We start from the raw sequence: 6,000 nt of genomic DNA, 5'->3' as shown, positions 1-6,000 counted from the left end.
GCTTCTTGATGATTAGTGGGTTTGGATGACATTACTCCGTGTTTGATACTCTTTGGAAGACCATCCATGTAAAGTTCAACCCTTAAAGCTTCGGGGTTCACAAGATTTGGGCACATCAAGGCTAGTTCGGAAAATCGTTGATTATAAGCCTTGAGATCATTTCCGATCGCCTTTAAAGTTCTTAGCTCTTGTTCGAGCCTTCGGGTTTCTTCACGAGGGAAATATTCGACAATCATCTTTTCCCTCAAGTCGGCCCAAGAGAGGGCGTGAGCTTCATCGGTACCCACCGATTGTACATAAGTATTCCACCATGTAAGAGCGACACCGGCGAAGGTGTGAGTGGAGTATTTGACCTTTTCTTGGTCCCGACAACCGCTTATGTAAAAGACGGCTTCCGTTTGCTCAAACCATCGGTTGAGCACGACCGGTACCCCGGTTCCATCAAAAGTGTGAGGTTTGCACCCCATGAAGGATTTGTAGGAGCACCCTTCGTTTGAGTTACCGGCTCCATTGTTGTTGTTGTTGTGGTTGTTGTTATTGTTGGAGGAGTGATCGGCCATGGCCGCTTCCACGGCGATGGCTATCATTCGTTGTAGAGCTTGTTCGGGAGTCTCATGGCGTGGCACACGACGAGGAGGCATTGTTCCTTCAAAACACAAGAATACCGTTGATTAGTATTTTCAATAATACTAATCATGATATAGAATAAGGATAGAGAGAAAAATTTTCCTTGACTCGCCTTAAATTCTTTATGCCACAATATCGGAACGTTCATATGAGTCACCGTAATATAATCCCGGAAATTATATTACCCTGATTCATATGTGCATTCGACATCATTTCACTAAGTCAAGGTGGCGCGTCAATCAAATTAAACAACGTGAGATTAAGATGAAATAAAAGTATATGTGAGTAGAAACGTTCGAGTATAATGTACAAGTAGTCAAGTAATTCCTACTTCAAGTCTATATGCCGGTTGTAGTCTAGACTCACTAATGTACCCTATGACTCGGGGTTGACACCAATGAACTCTAAATCCCTACAACCAACGCTCTGATACCATCTGTAGCGACCCGACCAAATCATGTTTGACGGCGCCGACTACTTAAGTCCCGTTACGTGGTCATAAGTCTTTATCATGACGTTTGACCAAAATATGTCGCATTTATTTCATAAGTAAAAGGATGTTTCATGTTTACAAATGTAGTTCAAAAGACTAGTTACATTACAATGTTTAACGTACGAATGAAACCTATGCGACACAATTTAAAGTAGCCAAAAGATGCTCCAACTATGCATGTATACTCGACATCCAAGCAAGTATCAAAAGTAATGAGCGGAAGCATGTATCACACAAATGTTCAAGGACCTGAGAAAAACATAGAAATCTGTCAACGAAAACGTTGGTGAAATCATAGGTTTGAGTAAGTAAGTACAAGTGAACCACAAGATTTGCAACAATGAGATAATAGTAATACATTCCAAAAGTTTGTTTCACGAGCACCCAATTATCAATGCTTAACATTCCTTCCATAGAACCCCATCACAATAGTGTTAGAACATACACTGTTTCTCGAAAATACATTTCATTCGTAAACGGTAGCGAACCGTTTGAATGAGGGTTTGTCAAATCCATATGGCCATATAACATAAGTTCTCGCTTACACCCGGCAAGTGTAACTAATGATAATCGAATTGAGGATTTTTGTTCAAACTCGTATGTAGAATGTTTGTTTTCCTGTACTTGTGTTCACTTAGTAAAAAGAAACGTTTATGTTTTCTCATCCCAAATGTAAGTGCAAAAGAGTAAAAGTGTGACTATGATCTCACCTTGAGCGGAAGAGTAAATAAGTACTTCGACAAGTAACGTGTGCAAAGAACAATGCTAGCCTTGACCTAAACAAATAGGCCATATCAACAACGTAAACACAAAAGGTCAAAGATGTTCAATTAGTCCTATGGCTCGTTACGACTCGATTACGTAGCATGTGAATCAATTTGTCAAGTTTCATGCAAGATACAAGTATAGAAACAAGTTAGGAATGTTGCATAATCATTTGGTTAAGTTTGACAAAAAGTCAAACTTTGGTCGGCCAAAGTCAACGAAAAAGTCAACACGTTCGGGTCGGGTCCCGAACTATTTTTCTGAGGTTTTTAATCATATATGAGCATGTTAGAACAAGTTACATGTGAATCGGAGGTGCGTAGCATAGCAAACATTTTCCAAAAATGGACAAAGTTAGACAGCCTACTTTGGCGTGCCGCGCGGGTATATGGCGCGCCGCGCCATTACCTGTGCAGAGAAAACTGGCAGTTTTTAAGTTTTATTCACGAACCTAACTTCAAACAATCACCATTTATGACCCGCAAACAACCAAAGCATGTATCTTATATCATCGGAAAGGTATTTTGACAAGGAAAACAACTAAACACATTTCATCAATCACTTTTACATTTACAACAACCAAAATCACATTCAAAGCTCCTCATTAAATGCATTCAAGTTCATAAATGAAATTCGATGATTCGGCAACCAATTTACATGAATGATATGCCGTTTCGAAGGTGATCAAGCATACAATACAACCTAACACTTACAAATAACATTTCATGTCATTCAAAGCATCAACAGTTCATTTCAAGTTCATCAAACCCTAATCCAAATCCACCAAAACTAATAATCAAGTTTATGAAGTTTTCTAAAACAACCCACACATCAAATTGAAGTTAGTGCTACTAGTAACACATTTAATACTTGCACTTTACCATAACAACAACATTTAAGCAACCAAATTACCAAATCAAACACACCAAAGTTCATATTCAAGCTAGTTACTTCAAATAACGAAATCGAGCATATAAATCATATAATCATGTTAGACTTGAGCCATAGACACTAATTAACAACTTTATAAGTTAAAAACATCAAGAACACAAAATCTAGTGATTTTAGAAAGTTACCCAAACTTGATGAAATCGGTATGGAATCGAAGAGGAAGATGAGAGGATTCCAAATATGTAATTAGTTTAGATTGAAGCTTGCTAGATTTTGATTAGATGATGAATCTTTGAAATGGTGTTTGAGAGAATTTGTGAAAGTATTAGAGAAAAATGGAAAAGAAAAGAAATAATGAATGGAGGAGGAAGAGTGTTGACTCTTTGACCTAGTCACCTCTTTGCTCCTTTGTCAAACTTAGTCCCTCAACTTTAGAAACGGGTGCGTGAATTACCTAAACGAGATAATTTAAAACGCGTATTAACGGGAGATGTTATAAACATATAACGGAGTTTAAAATAGTATAACAGAAAAGTAAACGGAAAAAGGCGGGATGTTACATTATTTATCAGGAAAGTTCTATGTCTTTCATACCATGCTCTAGGGGCTTGTTTAAGTCCATAGAGAGCCTTTTTAAGTTTAAAAACTTGATAAGGTTTTTCGAAATCTTCAAACCCCGGAGGTTGTGACACATAAACTTCTTCATTTATGACACCATTTAAAAAAGGCACTTTTGGCATCCATTTGATAGAGTTTGAAGTTATTGGCACACGCATATGCAAGAAGTATTCTTATTGATTCTAGCCTAGCGACGGGAGCAAATGTTTCATCATAATCAATTCCCTCTTGTTGGCTATATCCTTGTGCAACTAGTCTAGCTTTATTTCTAACTACGTTGCCATCTTCATCTAGTTTATTTCTATACACCCGTTTTGTACCTATGATATTGCTCTCACTAGGTAAAGGAACCAAATCCCATACATCGCTCCTTTGGAATTGATTTAATTCCTCTTGCATAGCTTCTACCCAACTTTCATCTAATAGGGCTTCTTTAACATTTTTGGGTTCTATTTGGGAGATAAAAGCATAGTTAGCAATTAGGTTGAATGCTTGTGATCTACTGGTTCTAGTGTTGTTGTCTCCTATGACTTGATCTATAGGATGATCCTTTATATGTTTAATATCGATCGAAGATGCTAAGTTATCCTTACTTGGTTTCAAACGAGATCCATCCTCATTGGTGTCATTGAACTCGATTTGAGTTGGCATTGATTCTATGGCATCTTGTTCTATCACATCATCATCCTTTAAAGGTTTAGTCATAGGTGGAGGTGGAGTTTCATCAAATGTGACATCTAGGGATTCTTCTATGATATTTATGTATTTATTTAGAACCCTATATGCCTTACTTTCTAACGAATACCCTAAGAACACTCCTTCGTAAGCCTTAGGTTCAAACTTTGTAAGATATTCCTTTTTGTTTAAGATAAAACATTTGCACCTGAATACTCTAAGATTACTTACGGTTGGTTTTCTACCATTTAAAATTTCATAAGGTGTTTTATCCATTGATGGCCTAATTAAGACTCTATTTTGAATGTAAGTGGAGGTGGCAAAGACTTCACTCCAAAACTTTTGAGGGATTGATTGTTCATTTAACATAGTTCGACTCATTTCTTGAAGAGTTCGATTTTTCCTTTCAACAACCCCATTGGATTGAGTTATGCGAGGAGCCGATAAATTATGAGAGATACCATTTAAATAACAAAAGACTCCAAATTGAGCATCATTATCAAATTCTCTACCATGATCCGTTCTTATTATTACTATAGTGCAACCAAGAAAATTTTGTATCTTAGTGGCGAAGATTATAAATCTTTCACATGCTTCATTTTTATGCTTTAGAAATAGTGTCCATGTATATCTTGAGAAATCATCTACTATTACTAAGGTATAAAAATTTCCTCCATAACTTTGAACGGCCGATGGTCCAAATAAATTCATGTGCAACACTTCTAGACATCTTTTAGTAGAGATAAAGTTCTTAGGTTTATGACTAGCATGTACTTGTTTTCCTACCTTGCATGCATCACAAAAATGACTTTCATATTTTAATTTAGGCAAGTCTCTAACTATGTCCTTTGAGGATATGTTGTGAATTAGTTTCATGTTAGCATGCCCTAGTCTGCTATGTCACAAGGTAGTAGTATCATGTATAGATGTGAGACAAATATCTAAATGTTTGAAATTATTCAATTTGCATGTATAAAGACGTTTCTTCCTAGTTCCATTTATGACACTTTTACCATCTTTTATTATGTGTGATGAATTTTTAGTAAATGTCATGTTATATCCTTTATCACATATTCTTCCTACACTTAGCAAGTTAAAACTTAAATTTTTAATGTGTAACACATTATCAAAGTGTAATCTTTTGATTAGTAATGTTACCTTTACCGACGATTTTTCCTTTCACATCGCCACTAAAGATTACATCACCTCCATTGTGCACCATATATTTTGTGAAGAATTCTTTGTTGCCCGTCATGTGTGTTGTACATCCGCTATCAATTATCCATTCCTCATTTTGTACAACACCATTGAGACAAACCTATATTTAATTAATCAATAACTTTGGTACCCAATGTTTGTTGGGTCCGGGATGATTAGCATTAAAGACTCCTACTTTAATCCATCGTTTAACAATTTTATTATTGCTCCTTTTAGTTTCGACCCTTTTTCTTTCAAAGTTTTGATTGATCATTCTTCTTGAATAATTTTTCACAAATGGTTTGATTTCTTTTCTACTTGTCTTAACTTGTTTAGTTATGGAAGCCTTTGTTTTTGGTGTTTCTACTTCTTTAGGTTTAACAAACACTATCGGCTTATGTTTGGATGATTTTATCTCAAGAGTATTTTCCTTATATCCTAGCCCTTGTTTGTCATTTATTGATTTTTGAATACTTAAAATATTTTCTAACACTTTACTACTTCCATTATATTTTAAAAACTTAATTTTATTTTCAAGTAGTTTGTTAGTTTTGTTCAAGGCATGGTTTTCATGTTTTAAGTCATCACATGTAAGACGTTCTTGTGAGTTAGATAATCTTTCTTTAAGTTGTAAGATTTCTAACCTAAGCAAGTTATTTTCTTCCTTTAGACTTGTATTTTTGTTGCTTACTTTACTACTTAAGATACACAATTTAGCAAAGTTGTCAATACTA

The sequence above is a fragment of the Rutidosis leptorrhynchoides genome, chromosome 5 (genome assembly GCF_046630445.1).
Source record: "Rutidosis leptorrhynchoides isolate AG116_Rl617_1_P2 chromosome 5, CSIRO_AGI_Rlap_v1, whole genome shotgun sequence".
NCBI classification, from domain to species: Eukaryota; Viridiplantae; Streptophyta; class Magnoliopsida; order Asterales; family Asteraceae; genus Rutidosis; species Rutidosis leptorrhynchoides.
The sequence above is the reverse complement of the archived record's forward strand: the minus strand, read 5'-3'. Positions refer to the sequence as shown.